An 18,393-nucleotide genomic window follows, 5' to 3' on the forward strand; every position below is an offset into this window, starting at 1 on the left:
AGAGATCATTCTGTCGTTTTTGAGATTGCATCCAAGTACTGCATTTTGGACTCTTTTGTTGACCATGATGGCCACTCCATTTCTTCCGAGGGATTCCTGCTCGCAGTAGTAGATATAATGGTCATCTGAGTTAAATTCACCCATTCCAGTCCATTTCAGTTCGCTGATTCCTAGAATGTTGACATTCACTCTTGCCATCTCTTGTTTGACCACTTCCAATTTGCCTTGATTCATGGACCTGACATTCCAGGTTCCTATGCAATATTGTTCTTTACAGCATCGGACCTTGCTTCTATCACCAGTCACATCCATAGCTGGGTATTGTTTTTGCTTTGGCTCCATCCCTTCATTCTTTCTGGAGTTATTTCTCCACTGATCTCCAGTAGCATTTTGGGCACCTACTGACCTGGGGAGTTTCTCTTTCAGTATCCTTTCATTTTGCCTTTTCATACTGTTCATGGGGTTCTCAAGGCAAGAATACTGAAGTGGTTTGCCATTCCCTTCTCCAGTGGACCACATTCTATCAAATGTCACGCTAGTAAAGTAATGCTCAAATTCTCCAAGCCAGGCTTCAGCAGTATGTGAACCGTGAACTTCCTGATGTTCAAGCTGGTTTTAGAAAAGGCAGAGGAACCAGAGATCAAATTGCCAACATCTGCTGGATCATGGAAAAAGCAAGAGAGTTCCAGAAAAACATCTATTTCTGCTTTATTGACTATGCCAAAGCCTTTGACTGTGTGGACCACAATAAACTGTGGAAAATTCTGAAAGAGATGGGAATACCAGATCACCTGACTTGCCTCTTGAGAAACCTGTATGCAGGTCAGGAAGCAACAGTTAGAACTGGACATGGAACAACAGACTGGTTCCAAATAGGAAATGGAGTTTGTCAAGGCTGTATATTGTCACCCTGTTTATTTAACTTATATGCAGAGTACATCATGAGAAACGCTGGACTGGAAGAAATACAAACTGGAATCAAGATTGCCGGGAGAAATATCAATAACCTCAGATATGCAGATGACACCGCCCTTATGGCAGAAAGTGAAGAGGAACTCAAAAGCCTCTTGATGAAAGTATAAGTGGAGAGTGAAAAAGTTGGCTTAAAGCTCAACATTCAGAAAACGAAGATCATGGCATCCGGTCCTACCACTTCATGGGAAATAGATCGGGAAACAGTGGAAACAGTGTCAGACTTGATTTTTCTGGGCTCCAAAATCACTACAGATGGTGACTGCAGCCATGAAATTAAAAGACTCTTACTCCTTGGAAGGAAAGTTATGACCAAACTAGATAGCATATTCAAAGGCAGAGACATTACTTTGCCAACAAAGATTCGTCTAGTCAAGGCTATGGTTTTTTCTGTGGTCATGTATGGATGTGAGAGTTGGACTGTGAAGAAGGCTGAGTGCCGAAGAATTGATGCTTTTGAACTGTGTTATTGGAGGAGACTCTTGAGAGTCCCTTGGACTGCAAGGAGATCCAACCAGTCCATTCTGAAGGAGATCAGCCCTGGGATTTCTTTGGAAGAAATGATGCTAAAGCTGAAACTCCAGTACTTTGGCCACCTCACGTAAAGAGTTGACTCATTGGAAAAGACTCTGATGCTGGGAGGGATTGGGGGCAGGAGGAGAAGGGGACGACAGAAGATGAGATGGCTGGATGGCATCACTGACTCGATGGACGTGAGTCTGAGCGAACTCCGGGAGTTGGTGATGGACAGGGAGGCCTGGCGTGCTGCGATTCATGGGGTCACAAAGAGTTGGACATGACTGAGCTACTGATCTGATCTGATGCTGGGTCTTTGTTGCTAGTCTGTCTAGTTGTAGTGAGTGGAGGCTGCCCTCTAGTTGGCCTGCCATGGCTTCTCATTGCAGTGCTTTCTCTGGTTGCAGAACTTGGGCTCTGGAGCACGAAAACTTCAATAGTTGTTCAGGGGCTTAGTTGCCCCTGGGCATGTGGAATCTTCTAGGACCAGGGATTGAACCCGTGTTCCCTGCATTGGTAGGCAGATTCTTTACTGTTAGGTAGGTAGAATAGGGAAAAGGAGTCCACAATGGTGGTGGCTAAAAGACAAGGAAGGGAAAAGCCCGCGAAAATAGAACAAAGGAAGGTCAAAGGAAGGTCCGAGGACCAGAGTGAAGACTCAGGTAGAACAAACAGCACTCCTGGCTAAGCCCAATTTGCATAGGGCAGGCCCAGGTGGAGGAAAAAACGTACAAAAGGAGGAGCCAAAGCGCTTTCTTGCTCTTTGTCTCCTGCGTGCGTATGCTCGCTCTCTCTCTCTCTCTCTCTCTCTCTCTCTCTCTCTCTCTCTCTCACTCTCACTCTCCCCTGCCCCCCACCACGTGCTCCCCCACTCTCTTCTCTTCGAGTCTCTTTGGGTTGGCATGCCCTCACGCTTCGAGGATGCATTCCCCTGCTATCTTCTAAATAAAATAGAGCTGTAACACTGATTTGCCTAAGAGCTATAACACGGTTTGTCCAAGACCCGAGAGCTGTGCGGAGGGCTTTAATGTCCGTCCCCTCAAGTCTTTGTTGTGACGAGACAAAGAACCGAGGAACATACACTCGTGTGACATCTATGGTGCCCTGAGTCGGGTTTAACCTGGCTGAAACAACCTCCGTGCGGAAGAGGCCAAGCACAGTAGGAGCCCAGCTCAGCGAAGCTCCAGCGCTAGAAGCGGAAGGCAAAGAAACCCAGCGCAGGGGAAGGCCCATCGTGCTGGAAACCCGGACAGCGAAAAACGAACTCAGCGGAAAGCTCATGTGGCCCAGTCTCAGATTCCAGAAGACCTCCAGTTAAGGTAAGAGGTCCTTGCTCCTAGAGCTGAAGGGACGTTTACAATCTCTCGTTTCTTGTTTCCTTGAACCTCCCGCGAACAGGCGGGCGGCAGGGGGCACAATTAGGGACTCTGGAGAGGCTACTCCTCAGCATGTCCCAAAGGCGCTATCTGCTGAGCCCCAGTAGCTGTTACACCAGCCGCTGGTGGTTCTTCTGTCCTTTCTCTTCTCTGTGCCAAGGATCAGACCAATGAAACTGTGAGCACCAGTCAGATATTTAGCAAATTTTCCGGCGGGCTATGAAGGGGATTCCTTGGCACGGTTTTCCCACTGGTTTTACCTCCTGTCCTTCAGCTGTCTCCTGGGACTCAAGCCCGGCCAAAACTAATGAAACTCAGGCTCTGATGTCTCATTGCAAAAATTCATTGAGAGACAAAGTGATAAGAGGTGGATTTGTTAGGAGCCAGAGAGAAGCCACTCTTCAGGGTGTGAACCATTGCAGAGGGCAAGGGCTGGGGCCATGGAATTAGGCCTGGCTAGGTTTTGTGAGGGGGTGAAATTCATATGCTAATGAGTGGAAGGGTCATCCCAGCCTTTGGGGAACCACCCACTCCTCCCTCTTCTGACCTTGTGCCTTGGAGCTGTCCTGCCGCCTCTGGGTGTATCTGTTGGTTTATAGATTGGGGATTAAGGTTTACTTGAATTTGACTTGTCATCTTGGACCCAACTGATTTTAATTGGTTTACAGTATACCCTTGTGTTTGTCATTCTTTCAAAGGTTGTGCTCTGCCCCCTTCCCTCCTGTTTCATGCTCTTTTCCTGAGCCCCATCCAGACCCACAAGGTTGCCTCTACAATCTTTTGGAGAGACAACCAGAAAATAGCTGGCCTTGGGAGGGAAATACTCTATAAATACCTGACCCCCTAATCCTACCCAGTACTGGTCACACTGGAGATCTTGGGGATGCCCAACTCCAGTCCGGGGGTCCCAGGAGGTCATCACGCCTTGACCTGCCTAGGGATCTGGTCCTCAAAAGGTTGTCACGCCTCAACCTGCTCAGGCATCCACTAGTCCCAGGGGTCCCAGGAGGTCGTCATGCCTCGACCTGCCCAGGGACCCAATTCTTGGGAGGCCGTCACGCCTCGACCTGCCTAGGGATTCGATCTCTAGGAGGCTGTCACGCCTCAGCCTGCCTGGGGATCTGCACCCTGACCTGGGGATGTCTGGCTCTCAGGTTGCAACAGTACTAGGTAGGATGAGCTTACATTGTATCTATTCCTGTCCACGGTGGGCAAACTAGCAATGAGTTACAAACCCCTTAATTCTACCCAGCACTGGTCACACTAGAGACCTTGGGGACGCCCAAACTCCAGTCTGGGGGTCCCAGGAGGTCATCACGCCTTGACCTGCCTAGGGATCTGGTCCTTGAAAGGTTGTCACGCCTCAAACTGTTCGGGGATCCGCTAGTCCCAGGGGTCCCAGGAGGTCGTCACGCCTTGACCTGCCCAGGGACCCAATTCTCGGGAGGCCTTCAAGCCTCGACCTGCCCGGGAATTCGATCTCTAGGAGGCTGTCACGCCTCAGCCTACCTGGGGATCTGCACCCTGACCCGGGGACGCCTGGCTCTCAGGTTGCAACAGTTCTGGGTAGGATAAGCTTCAGAAAGACTTACCCCTAAGGAAGTCCACTCATGAAAACAAAAAAGCCTATTACTTGTGGGACTGTGCCCAGTCTCAGCAATAACTCAGGAGCCCAATGAGAACCCCATTGCCTTTCTGGAAAGGCTAAAAGAGGCACTCCAAAAGTTTACCAATCTGGACTTAGACTCTTACGAGGGACAGGTGATTTTAAAGGACAAATTCCTGTCCCAATGTGCATCAGATATCAGAATTAAGTTACAACAGCTACAACAGCAGGACCCTGCTACCTCTTTAGATGAGATAGTCCAGAGAGCCACCAATACCTTTTATAATGGAGGACAGGAGAAGGAGGCCAAGGCCCAGAAGAAGGAGAGAAAGAAAGAGACAAGGCATGCCCAGGTGCTGTCCACCCTCCAGAGAAGCCCTATGGCAAACCCCGAGTCCTTGAAGGACAAGGCACGAGACAAATGCCTGATCTGTAGACAGGCGGGGCATTGGGCCAAAGAGTGTCCAAACCGTGACAAGTCTCCTAGAAAGGCTTGCCACAAATGCCATCAACTGGGACATTGGGCGACACTCTGCCCTCAGGACCCAAGAGCCTCAAGGTCAAGCACCAAGCCTACCCTCACGATGGTTCAAGAGAACTGAAGCGGCCCACTCCAGGAAGCCTGCCTGTCACAGATAAGCATTACGGGGCTGGAGCCAAGGGTGCAACTGGATGTGGCAGGTAGGTCTGAGAATTTCTTGGTTGACACAGGGGCTACCTAATCTGTCTTGATCTCCTACTCCAGAGCCTTCTCCTCCCAAATCTGTACCATTTTGGGTGCTACAGTAAAAGTAACTACTAAAAGATTCACCCGAGCACTTCTTTGTTGCTGGGATGGACAAATATTTTCCCACCAGTTTCTGGTGGTCCCTGAGTGTCCTACTCCCTTATTGGGAAGAGATATACTCACTGAACTGGGGACCACCCTTGTGATGGGAAGTCTTTCAGCCCCTAGAGTTCTACAGCTCCTGGTTACTACTGAAGAACCCATTACACCTTCAATAGAGAGGGACCAAAAACTATGGGAAGACAAAATTAACCCCCAGGTGTGGGACCAGGGATTCCTGGACGAGCCCACCAAGCTGAACTGGTCATCATTGTCCTCCGAGATCCCACTCGGTTTCCTAACCAGAAACAATATCCTCTCAAAAGAGGCTTGGAGGGACTACAGCCTTTAATAAATTCCTTGCTTGTGGGCTATTGGTCCCCACCAGTTCACCATGTAACACCCCAATCCTCTCAGTAAAGAAAAAAGATGGAACCTGGCTAATGGTCCAAGATCTCTGGATCATAAATCAAGCTGTAGTCCCCCTCCATCCCACAGTACCCAATCCCTATGTAATCTTGGGAGAAATCCCACCCAGTGCCAAGTGGTTTACAGTCTTAGATCTCAAAGATGCATTTTTTTGCATACCACTGGCTAAAGAATCCCAATATATTTTTGCCTTTGAGTGGGAGGCCCCAGGAGAAAAACACCAACATGACTTGGACAGTATTACCTCCAGGGTTCAGAGATAGCCCCCACCTGTTTGGACAGGCCCTTAGTCGGGACTTCCTAGATCTGGACCTGGGACCTAATGGGAAAATATTACAATACGTAGATGACCTACTAATCTGCTCTCCAGATGAGAAGAGTATCCAACACCATTCAATTCAGGTTCTAAACTTCTTGGCAGAAAGGGGATATAAAGTCTCTCGTGCTAAGGCACAGATGGTCGAGACAAAGGTCACTTGCCTGGGAGTTCAGATTACATATGGGTCCAGGAGGCTGTCTGCTGATTGGGTACAAGGAATCCTGAAGTTGCCCTCCTCCGTGACTCGAAAACAATTGTGAGCTTTCCTGGGGCTAACTGGATACTGTAGAATCTGGACACCCAACTATGGTTTAATTGCCCAGCCCTTATATGAAAGCTTAAAGGGACGAGATGATTCAATCCCACTGATGTGGGGAACTCCTCAAAAGAAGGCAGAGGCTACACTAAAACAGGCCTTAACTCAGGCACCTGCCTTGAGGTTGCCAGACCCAGAAAAAGCATTCCAACTTTATGTCCATGAAAGAGAGGGAATAGCCTTGGAAGTGTTAATTCAAAGGTTGGGATCTGAGCCTCAGCCTATAGCTTACTTATCCAAGAGGCTCCATCAAACTGCCCGAGACTGGCCCCCCTGCCTTCGAAATCTTGCAGCTATTGCAATCATGATAGAAGATGCTTTAAAACTCTCCTTTGGGGGCAATCTAACTATTTTTACCACTCACCAAGTAAAACAACTCCTAAATGGGAGAGGCCATTTATGGATGTCTGATCAAAGACTGCTCAGATATCAAGTCATGCTGATGGAAAATCCAGGCTTCACTATATCCCCTCGTGAGGTTCTTAACCCAGCCACCCTCCTGCCTACCCCCGAGGGCTCTCTTCCCTTTCACGCTTGTCTAGAAACCTTGGACCACTGGACAAAACCCTGAGAGGGATTGTCAGAAGATCCCCTGACCAATCCTGAGGAAATCTGGTACACTGTTGGAAGCAGCTTTGTCTTGGATGGAAAAAGAAGAGCCAGGGATGCAGTAGTCTTCAATTTTGAGACCACAGAGGCTAAGCCTCTGCCACCAGGTCAACAAGCTACAACATGCAGTGCCAGTTCAACAAAGACATAAAACTACAGCCGACCAGGGAAATATCACACACCCTTAGATGGACACCACTGTAAGGACTCTGAGGCTTGAGACTAGCAAGAGGGGGAGGCCCAATATCCCTTGCCATCATGGTTCAGCAGGAAGTAGCCAGAAAGACCTCTACGCCCCTATTCCCAAAGAATTGGGCCTCCTATCTCTTGAGGGGGGAATGTTAGGTAGGTAGAATAGGGAAAAGGAGTCCAAAATGGCGGTGGCTAAAAGACAAGGAAGGGAAAAGCCCACGAAAATAGAACAAAGGAAGGTCAAAGGAAGGTCCGAGGACCAGAGTGAAGACTTCAGGTAGAACAAACAGCACTTCTGGCTAAGCCCAATTTGCATAGGGCAGGCCCAGGAGGAGAAAAAAACATAAAAAGAGGAGCCAAAGTGCTTTCTCGCTCTCTTTCTCTCCTGCATGCATGCACTCTTTCTCTCTCCCTCCCCCGCGTGCTTCTCCACTCTCTTCTCTTCCTAGTCTTTGGGTTGGCATGCCCTCACACTTCGAGGATGGATTCTCCTGCTATCTTCTAAATAAAATAGAGCTGTAACACTGATTTGCCTAAGAGCTATAACACAGTTTGTCCAAGACCCGAGAGCTGTGATGTGCCGAGGGCTTTAATGTCTGTCACTCCAAATCTTTGTTGTGACGAGACAAAGAACTGAGGAACATACACTCACGTGACATTTACCACCGGGCCATCAGGGACATTTCCTGTTCCCTTTTATTAGAGAATGATATTTAAAACATACATGTAGGAACTAAATATGCTCAGCTGACAATACATGGATATATATATATATATATATATATATATATACATGTATTCCAGTTTACCTTTGAACATATTCAGTTAAAGGTAATTTGTAATGATGTCCCCAACCGGATCCACCATGACATGGATATTGTAACCTTTCCTTTTGTTTATCTGTAACTTCCCATTCCAATGGTAAGATACCTGGCTTCCACCACATGTCATGTATAGAATTCAATGCTTGTCCCATGTGGTTACTAAAAAAAACCTGTCAGACTGTCTTCCAAAGGGGGCTCTGCGTGCATGCCACTAGTATCTTGAGTATGTTTTGTATGATAGCTTACTATCAGTATACCCTCAGTGGCCGGGTGTCTATTTCAATCATTACCAATTATGAATGGGATTGTTTGCTGTAGCGTTCTTGGACAATTCGAGTACAGATTCTTTGTCAGATATGCATTTTTAAGGAAAATGATTTTATTTATTGTTGGCTGAGTTGTGTCTTGGTGTGTGGGCTTTTCTCTAGTTGTGGTGAGCGTGGGCCATAACTAGTGGTGTGCGGGCTTCTCACTGCAGTGGCTCCTCTTGTGAGGCACAGGCTCACGGGCTTCAGAAGTTGCAGTATGTGAGCTTGGCATTGTGGCTTCCAGGATCTAGAGCACAGGCTCGGCAGTTGTGGCACATGGGCTCCGTAGCATGTGGGATCTTCCCATAGCAGGGATCCCACCTGCATCTCCAGCACTGGCAGGTGGATTCTTTACTATGGAGCCACCAGGGCATATTTTAGATTTTAGTTTTCCACACATGTATCTAGTGAAAGAGGCCAGGATCAAGAGGCCTGGCAGCTGGGAATCCTCAGCCACAGTTCTGGCTGTGCTATCAAAAGCTGTGGGGCTTTTGGTGAGTGCCTCAACTTTCCTGGGACTGTTTCCTCCCCTCAGAAATGCCCTGCTGTTGGACTGTAGCCCACCAAGCTCCTCTGTTCCTGGGATTTCTGAGGTCAGAATACTGGAGATGGTGCCATTTTCTTCTCTGCTGCTGCTAAGTCGCTTCAGTCATGTCTAAGTCTGTGCAACCCCATAGATGGCAGCCTACCAGGCTCCTCTGTCCCTGGGATTCTCCAGGCAAGAACACTGGAGTGGGTTGCCATGTCCTTCTCCAATGCATGAAAGTGAAAAGTGAAAGTGAAGTCACTCAGTGAAGTCGTGTCTGACTCTTAGCGACCCCAGGGTTGCAGCCTTTCAGGCTCCTCTGTCCATGGGATTCTCCAGGCAATAGTACTGGAGTGGGCTGCCATTGCCTTCTCCGATTTCCTTCTCTACAAGATAGCGTTTTGAAGATATTTTCTCCTGGATATTGCTTTTGATGAAGGAAGGGGGATCCCTTCCAGGGCTTGAGAGTGGGTTCTTGTCTGACACTTGGAAATGAGTTGTCTGAGGAGAGGAGTGCCATCCAAGTGAGAGGCTTTATTGGGAAGGGATGCCGGGGCAGAGGGCAGGAGGGTGAGGGAAATGGAGAGAACTGCTCTGCCATGTGGCTCACAGTCTCAGATTTTATAGTCATTGGGTTAGTTTCTGGTTCGTCTCTTGCCAGTCATTCTGAATTGGGATCCTTCCTGGGGGCACACGCATCATTCAGCTGAGATGGATTCCAGTGAGGAGGATCCTGGGAGGTTGGTAGGACCTCTGAACTGGAGTCTCCCATCTCCTTTTGACCTCTCCAGAATTCTGGTTGGTGGTAGCTTGTTAGTTCCTTGTTCCTTACCAGGACCTCCTGTTGTAAGATGAGTCCAGCAAGTGTTTTCTTTTCTCGGTTGCCTGGCAAGGGTGGGTGGTCAGTGGTTCATTTAACAGTTTGTTTTTGGTTCTCTCGAGTAAGGTCCTCCACAGAGTAAATGTATAAAATTATAAAAGTCAATGTTTTAAATAATTTATATTTATAATTCAGTAAGTTGGCTTTTTTGTCGTGTGTTAGAACTGATCACCAGACCAAAGGTCATGTAGATCTTTTGTTGTTTTCTAAAATTTTTATAGTTTTTAAAATGGAATTGCCTTGTTGCAGTTTGTGTTTATGTTCATTTCATATGTTTTATTTTTAACATTTATGTTTAGTTGGTTGATCATTGCTTTACAATATTGGTTTGATTTGTCATACATCAATATGAATTAACCATAGGTGTACCTTTGTCCCCTTGCTCTTGAATCTTCCTCCCACGTCCCACCCATTCCCACCTCTCTAGGTTATTACTGAGCCCCAGTTTGAGTTCCCTGAGTCATACAGCAAATTCCCACTGGTTGTCTGTTTACAAATGTTGGTGTACATGCATCCATGCTGCTCTCTCCATTCATCTCACCCTCTCCCTCTTGTTCCCCACCCTTGTCTGTAAGTCTGTTCTCTATGTCTGCATCTCCATTGCAGCTATGTGAACAGACTCGTCAGACCCATCCTTCTCGATTCCATGTTTTTCTCCTTTTGACTGACTTTCCGGTTTAATACGCTCTAGGTTCATCCCCTTCATTAGAAGTGAGTCAAATGGGTTCCTTTTTATGGCTGCATTCCATCCAGGCTCTCATTGTTCCCTAGCCATGTTTTGAGGAGAGTCATGGAGCTATTCTGCTCCATTTCAGTTTGGGCTTCCAGTCTGAGTGCTCACAGCAGAGCTGTTTCTGGGTGAGCCCTCTGAGGTCTGTGAGCGCGGGGCTGCCTGCTCTTCTCTGGCGGCCTGCAGGGGGCGCCAAGACCCACTATGACCCGCGGGCGCAGGACGCTTTGCCTTCAGACTGGGCTCGGTGACCAACTGACGGGAGCTGTGTCTCCTCAGGACCGCCAGGGCTCGGGCTTCTGGATAACGGGGCTGCATCCAGGCTGAGAGGAGCAGGGTTGCCTCAGTGCCCACCAGCAGGGAGGCGCTGCAAGAGGGAAAAATGAGGACGAAGTAGACGTTTCCTGTGTCCAGCTGAGGGCTGACTGGAGGTCCATCTCAGAGGACTCAGGGGGGAAAGAGCTCCATGTGCAAAACGGTGGGTTTTTAGTTAATTTCTGTTAGATTATCTAGAGGATGACCAGTGATGTTCTTTAGTGTAGGTGGCCAGTTTTCCTGTCACTGTTCCTTCAGGAGACTGTCCTTTCCTCTTTGCTCGTTCCTGGTTTGATTTTCATGAACTGACCACGTACATGTGGGTTCATTTCTGGGCTCTCTATTCTTTCCTGGAGTCCATGTGTTTGTATTCCTGCCAGTTCCTCACTGTGGTGGTTACTACAGGTCCGTGATGTAGTTTGAAGTGGGAGAGGAAGATGCCTCCAGCTGTGTTCTTCTTTCTCAGAGTCTTTTTGGCCGTTTACGGTCCATTCAATATTAGCAGTCTAATATTAGGAATATTTCTATTTCTGTGAAACATGCCATTGAATATTATTTTGTGATTGCAGTCAGTGTATTTGTTGATGACTTTGGTTGGAATGGACATTTTAATTCCTCATTGTTCCCGTGCATGAGCGTGGAATAGTTTTCTGGTTGTTTGTGTTTTCTTTGGTTTCTTTATCAGTGCTTTCTAGTTTTCTGACTACTGGTCTTTTATGACCTTGATTAAGTTTGTTGCTAGATGTTTTATTCTTTTGGATGCAATTATAAGTGGGATTTTCTTAATTTTTGTTTCTGATTGTTTTTAGTGTATAGAAATGCAAGTGATTTTTGTATATTGATTGGGATTGTAAATGATAGTATTTTATATGATTGTAAATTGATCCAAAATGATTCAGCTTTACTGAATGTAGTCTAACAACTTTTTGTGAAGTTATGTGAAACATTTTATTTGTTAAATCTGTTTCTCCTGCAATAGGTCATCCAGAGGACCCAAGACATGGTGGTTACTAGTAGACTTCCCACAGTAGTTCTTCATTCCGTGTGGACTCCTTCAAGGGCAGTGAGCATCACAGCTTCCCTTGAACTTCGTCTGGGTAAGTCTTGGCCTGTATAAGAAAGTTTCATGCCTGTCTACTCTGAATTTCTTTTGTGGTATTGACATGGTTGTTTTGAAACATAATTTACTTTCCAGTAATTTCAAATGTATGGAAAACTCCTAGCTATGGGAAAAAGTACTCACATTTGCCACATCATCTAAAATAGTCTATGTATTTTATCCAAAAGGGGTGCCTTCTCCTGCAGAACCAGCACATAACCTCCAACATCAGGAAATCATATGGTTTCTACATTATAATATAATCCACAGCCCCACTTCCACTTTTAGCAATTGTTCAAGTGTATGAATATATCTTTTTTTCCATCCTCATCCTTTTTTCTTTGTTTAGAGTGTTACTGAGATTTTCAGTTATTTGAACAAACTTGATGGATTTAAAGCAGACATGGTGAATATGGGATCTGGGTGGCCTTTTCTATATGGATTTTTTTTTCCCCACTAAAGATGGTTTTCATGTTTATTCATGTTGTAACATGTATGAATCCTGCATTCTTTTTTCCCACATAGTAATTAAAAATAAATAATATGCCATTTACCATTTAGATATTTGTAAGCATACAATATTGTAGTAAACAACCTTTACTTGTTTTGCAAACCAGTTTAATAATGTGTACCTCGTGTGTGATTTGGAGAAACTCAGGAAACTGAGTCAGTGACTGAAGTGGCCCAAGATATCACCTTAGATACCATCTTCATCTAAACACAAAACAGGGGCTTCCTGGTGGTCCAGTGGCTAAGACTGGACACTCCCAAAGAAGGAGGCCCGGTTCATTCCCTGATCCGAGAACTAGATCTCCCATGCCACAACGAAGAGTTTGCATGCTGTAGCTAAATATCTGGCTTGCCTCAATGAAGGTCCATCTGGAGCAGCCAAATAAAAAAACAAATAAACATTAAAAAATAAAACCAAAGCAAAGGGAGGGTATGGTTGTTGTAGAGATTTATGTCTTAGCTTTCCCTATTGATAAAAAAAAAGTTTCACAAGACTGTCTGTCATCCTTCTATCTGGTATATACAGAGGATTCCTTTGAAATGAGATTTCTCTGGTACATGTGACTCACAGAAGAGCCGTCTTGAACTTGGGTTTCAGAGATGATCATGTGTCCTCTTAAAAAAAAAAGTTAATTAGGTCCAACTAATTCTCCTGCTGAAGTGGTATATTTTGGGGTAGCATTTGCTCCCCTTCACTTTGGATGTATCCCAATTTGTTTACACAGTCATCTACTGAAGACATCCTGATATTTGAAAGTTTTTATTACAAGTAGAGCTGTTGTGTATAATTGTGATACTTTTTGTCTGGACACTTTTTCAAAGCTGTTTACTAAGTGCTAGACGTGTAGTATTCAGGTCACAGGTGAGCCTTGTTTAACTGTGGAAAAATCCAGCTATGTTTCTCTGTGGCATGTGGGATCTTCCTGGGTAAGAGATCGAACTAGAGTGTCTTGCATCGTCAGGCAGATTCTTTACCACTGAGCCACCAGAGAAGCCCTGCCTCCCCTTTTTTGAGTTTACTGGATCTAATAGGTGTGCAGTGTTACTTCAGTGTTGTTTTAGTTTGTAATTTCCTAATGATATGTGAATTTGAGTATTTTTGATATGCTTATCTACTATCTTTATATTTTCATAGGCCCGGTGTTTAGATTTATACATTTTTAATGAGATTGTTTGTTTTAGATTTTTTTGGTATAGTTGGAGTACAATCCTTTCTTTATCAGATATGTATTTTGTAAATATATTTTTTCTGTGGCTAGTGTTTAAGTTTTGTGAATAAGGTTTTTCACAGTTTAAATTTCTAATTTTTTAAAGTTCATGTTATATATATTTTATATCCTTTTTGGATAGACTTTAGTTTTTTTTTTGTTAAATTTGATAAACAAACTGAGGTACTGTAGACACAGTTTTAATCAAAGCTGAGGTATCATAGATACAGTTTTGCCTTTTGTCTATTGATAAGTTTGAATGAGGTTGGTGTAAACTGTAAAATTATGTCTACATTCATTTGATTGGATATGGCTTCCAGTTATCTGTATAATTGGTTTTTGCGATATCATGGGAAGTCAGTTTCCCCAAGGGAAACTGGGGTCCATGAAACATGAACTCTCTTTGATCCCTAGGAATCACTTTCAGCTTTTTCTGGCTTTGGATTTGACTTGTTTGGATATCTCATACTAGTGGAATCACAGAATGTTTGTCCTTTTTTGGTCTGGTTTATTTCACTTACTATAATGACCATAAGGTTCGTCCACATTGTAGCATTGTCAGAATTACCGACTTTGAAGGGCCGAATCATATTCCATTGCGTGTCTACCACAGTTTGTTTATGGAGTTGGCTGCCATGGACACTTAGATTGCTTCTGTTTGTTGGCCAGTGTGAATCATGCTGTTGTGACTATGACTGCAGAAGCATGCATTTTTTCAGCCCCTTTTCCCATACCTTTTGGGTACATAGCATGAATTAGAATCGAACTATGAATTTATTCCGTGTGTTAGTTTTGGAGTAATTTCTGTGATGTCTTGCACAGTGGCAGCACCATTTAATTTTTTTTTGTATGGTAGAATACTGTTCAAGCTTTTGAATATACCCTGTGTTGCATATTCAGTCAGCCACTGATGGACACTTGAATGGGTTCTACCTTTGAGCTATTGTGAATAATGTCACTATGAATATTTGTGTACCAGTTTTTGATTGAATTATTAACAAATACATAGTACTATATATGAAAGAAACCACAAGGACCTACTGTAGAGTTTAGGAAACTGTATTGAATATCTTATGATAATGTGTAATGGAACAGAGTCTCAAAAGGAATATATGAAAAAGACATAATAGCCATGATAATTATTGTGCCAACACTGAGTTATCATAGCACTACTCAACGTGTATTTGTACATGCCACTAAGATATTCACATCTGTAAGTATATTATAAAAAATTATATAAAAAATCAAGAATTCAAACAGAGATTAAATAAACTTCCTGTCATTGCTCATCATCATTTATGCACTGTTACTACCTGTACCACTGATTGTATAAGTGCTGGACTAGGAATTGACATTCGTGTAAACCAAGAGATTGTGAAGGTGTAAGGAAGTATAACTTATTGAATTCCTTAACGAAGGATTATAGAACTCTATGTACATGAAGTGAATGAAAGTCAGTTTAATTGAGCCACATTCTTACTAGAGTGATGAGCTTCCACCCCACCCAATGTTAGTTCACAATTAAATCCTGCAGTCATCTGGCTTCAATGTCTGCTTCCTGCCATCCAGAAAGAAAAGATGAGGAAGTCCTGAGAAAACCGATGCTATTTTTCTTTTTTGGATTTGTATTTTATCGCAGGGCTTGGCAAAAAAGAGGGCCTAACCTGTTTTTAGAATTCCATCCCAAGGGTTGCTCTGGCATGTTACATATGTTGACAAACTGCTGATTATTTTCAAGAAAGGACAATGATCTGCACTTTAGTATCTGTTGCTTGAGCTGGAATAGCAGGCATTCCTTGAAGTGCAGTCCTTCATGCTGAAGTAGGCACACCTGAAGCAATAGCATAAAAGGAACACATTTATCATGTAGATATCACATCCCATGCATTTGTAATAATTTTTCAGTTGTACCCCTCATCATTGGAGGAACTGACTTGTCCCAGTGATAACTAGAGTACCCAGTATAACAGCTCCTTGACTTTTGAGTACTTCTTATGAGTACACTTATGAATACTTCTTCCAATGTTCTTTCTCCTACTTTGGTCATGAACAGTAGAAGCTGATGGCAGTGGTTCTTGAAATGTATATTGATTCCAGGTGGCACAGTCGGTAAATAACCTGCCTACCAGTGCAGGAGATGGAAGTGATGTGGTTTTGATCCCTGGGTCAGGAAGGTAACAATTCATACACTTGTTTTATGTGAACAAGTTTGATACTCATGAGTTTTTTTCTTCTGTATACAGAAAAACAAATGCTGTTCAAGGACACTGAAAGAACCCTGATGTTGAAAATCAGATCTGTATTGTGAGCAATGCTTAGAAATCCGTGAGTTGAAGCATAGTATTATGCCTATCATCCTTGTATTTCCCTCAGTGAAATATTTTGAGAAAAGCTCTTCATTCATGGTGTAGGTTCATGAAGAAGCTAAATAGCATTAATCCTTTACATTGACAACTGTGAATGTAAATCTCCTGTGAATCCTATGTGACAACCGCACATACCAACATGATTTATTAGTATTAATATTTTTAGTCCTATTGTATGTCAATTAAAAAATTCTGTATGTAATTGTACATGAAGTCAAAACATTAAATCAGTGCAAATACAAAATATTCCATCCTTTGAGAAAGGGAGCAAAAAATCTATGTGCTTTGCCTATTGCATTTTTATGTATTAGATCCTTAAGTATTTTATTCACCACACCCAACTGAATGATTCACAAATCTTCAGAGAAGAAAGGATCATTTCTCTTTAACAATGAGTAGTTTGACTCCTCTCAAAGCAAAGTCCTAAGTGAGTCTAATTTTGTGTGAGACCATGAAAACTCAGTGTTTTTATTATGCTTGTGCTTATGACAGGAGGTCTGAGAAGGCACTTCTGAAGGTTTCTTCATACCAGTCGTTCTCATATTTATCGAGTCTTTAAAGGTTGACTTACTGAGGTGTTACTTCTACACTTGTACTGGGCTGAGTAGCAACATGCCCTTTCTCCCTAAGTGCAGTACAAGTCTTTCTAACCTGTTTGTCTTCTGTCCTCTGGAGCATGTATCGCTTGGACTCACCACAGCCTAGTAGATGGAAATCGTCAAGATATTCTGGAAACTCTTTTTATTGCAGTCTGTTCAGGAGGTTACAACTGCTGCAGATATACATAGCGGCCTTTGGTTCTATCACTAGTATTGCAAGTAAAAAAAAAATTAATTAGAGCTCCTATGGTAATTTTACTGTTAGCAATAAGTATAGCATAAAGTGAACACGGAAGAGGTTAGAGTGGACCAAATATGAAAGTTAGGTTAAAAGAAAACATACAGTGTTGAATGATTACAGTAGGAATATAGTTATGAAGTTCCTTTATTATTATTCTACCCTTTCAGTTTCCTTTGCAGGGGTGTTAATGTACAGATTCCAGTACCATGGCTGGAGTGAATAATAGTATCATTATTCGTGAGCGCAACTCTACTAAGTCTTAACGCTCATGTCACTCAAGGTTTTTTAATACCTATTATGTTAGTAGTGTTTGTAGTTTGTGAAGTCACATAAGTTGTACTCATTCAAGCAATAGTATCAAACAGCTATGGCATCAATTATAGAGGTGAATAGATATAGAATGTGAATCTGTTTCACTGTGACAAGTTATTGTTGAAGGTATTGTATTCATGCCAGTAACAAAGCTGTGCAGAAATAATAGAGTGTTTATTAAGAAAACAAGATTTACTAATTTGTTTTACTATTCCATTTCTTTTTAAACCGAATTAATGACAACAGGCTTAACTTTTCATTAACTTGTATGACTATCAGCCGTTTGGCCAAGTTGAAGATGACTCGTTCGTAGTCTTCCTCATCAGCTCATTCCATCTACTAGCTTTCAAATCATTTAGTACAGAGCTCAAACACTGTCTAGGTGTTAATCCAGTGTTTTGTTTGATTCTCATGCAGGATCATTTTAAAAGTAAATGTATGCCTGTATGAGTTAGAACTCTGATCCCAACACTCCACATAGAAGCTTCCACTGAGAAATGTATAGTTTTGGCACCAATGCTACTGAAATTTGTGAATGTGGTATACCGCGCATCACAATAAGTGTAAACAGCTTCACATGCTACTTATTTGAAACCACCGCTACTCATGACATTCTCATTCATTTGAGTACTAAATATAGCCAACTTAGGCTGTGTTTGTCAAATAGACTTTGAAGTATTCTTCACATAGTCCTTCATCGGTCGATGGCACTTTTCAGATCAAAGAAACCCTTGCTACATGAATGTTGTGAACACGTACACTCGTGTTTTGTTTGAGATTTTAAAGTCATCAGTTTCCTTTGAGGAATGGTTCTGTATATGCCCCGTGGGCCCCAAATCCACTGATGTTCATGTGTCTTGGGGCTTCCCAGGTGGTGCTAGTGGTAAAGAACCCACCTGCCAATGCAGGAGACATAGGAGATATGGGTTCAATCCCTGGGGCAGGAAGATCTCCTGAAGGAGAGCATGGCAACCCACTCCAGTATCCTGGTAGGAGCCTGGTGGGCCCTAGTCCATATGATCCCAAAGAGTTGAACACAATGTAAGTGACTTAGCACAGCACGTGATTCATTGTCATAGCTAATATAATGGAGATGACATAAAAACAAGTGCCAGCAGGTGAAAGTCAATAGTCACCACTTTTAAACTTTGGAATTTATTGCGATATTTTACATCAATATTTGAATGACTTCATAGTTGGAGAGTCTATGCATATGAAGGGCTGATTGTGTTATATTTATGTTGAGGGAAGATTTACTTTTATGTGCTTTGACATACGGGTCCCATTTCATTCGTAGGCATATGCACACTCATC

The 18,393-nt window shown here is 43.5% G+C and overlaps 1 long non-coding RNA gene across 1 annotated transcript in view; it reads left to right on the forward strand.

Moving 5' to 3' along the window:
- LOC133258669 (uncharacterized) overlaps nucleotides 1-18,393 on the forward strand; it is a 65,208-nt gene that overhangs the window by 46,245 nt on the left and 570 nt on the right. Inside the window, exons 2-3 of the long non-coding RNA XR_009740131.1 lie at nucleotides 11,724-11,841; nucleotides 15,805-18,393. The exon at nucleotides 15,805-18,393 is cut by the window's right edge and continues 570 nt beyond it. This is a non-coding gene — a long non-coding RNA (uncharacterized LOC133258669). The remainder of the gene's footprint in view (nucleotides 1-11,723; nucleotides 11,842-15,804) is intronic.

Source organism: Bos javanicus, chromosome 12, assembly GCF_032452875.1.
Source record: "Bos javanicus breed banteng chromosome 12, ARS-OSU_banteng_1.0, whole genome shotgun sequence".
Lineage (NCBI taxonomy): Eukaryota > Metazoa > Chordata > Mammalia > Artiodactyla > Bovidae > Bos > Bos javanicus.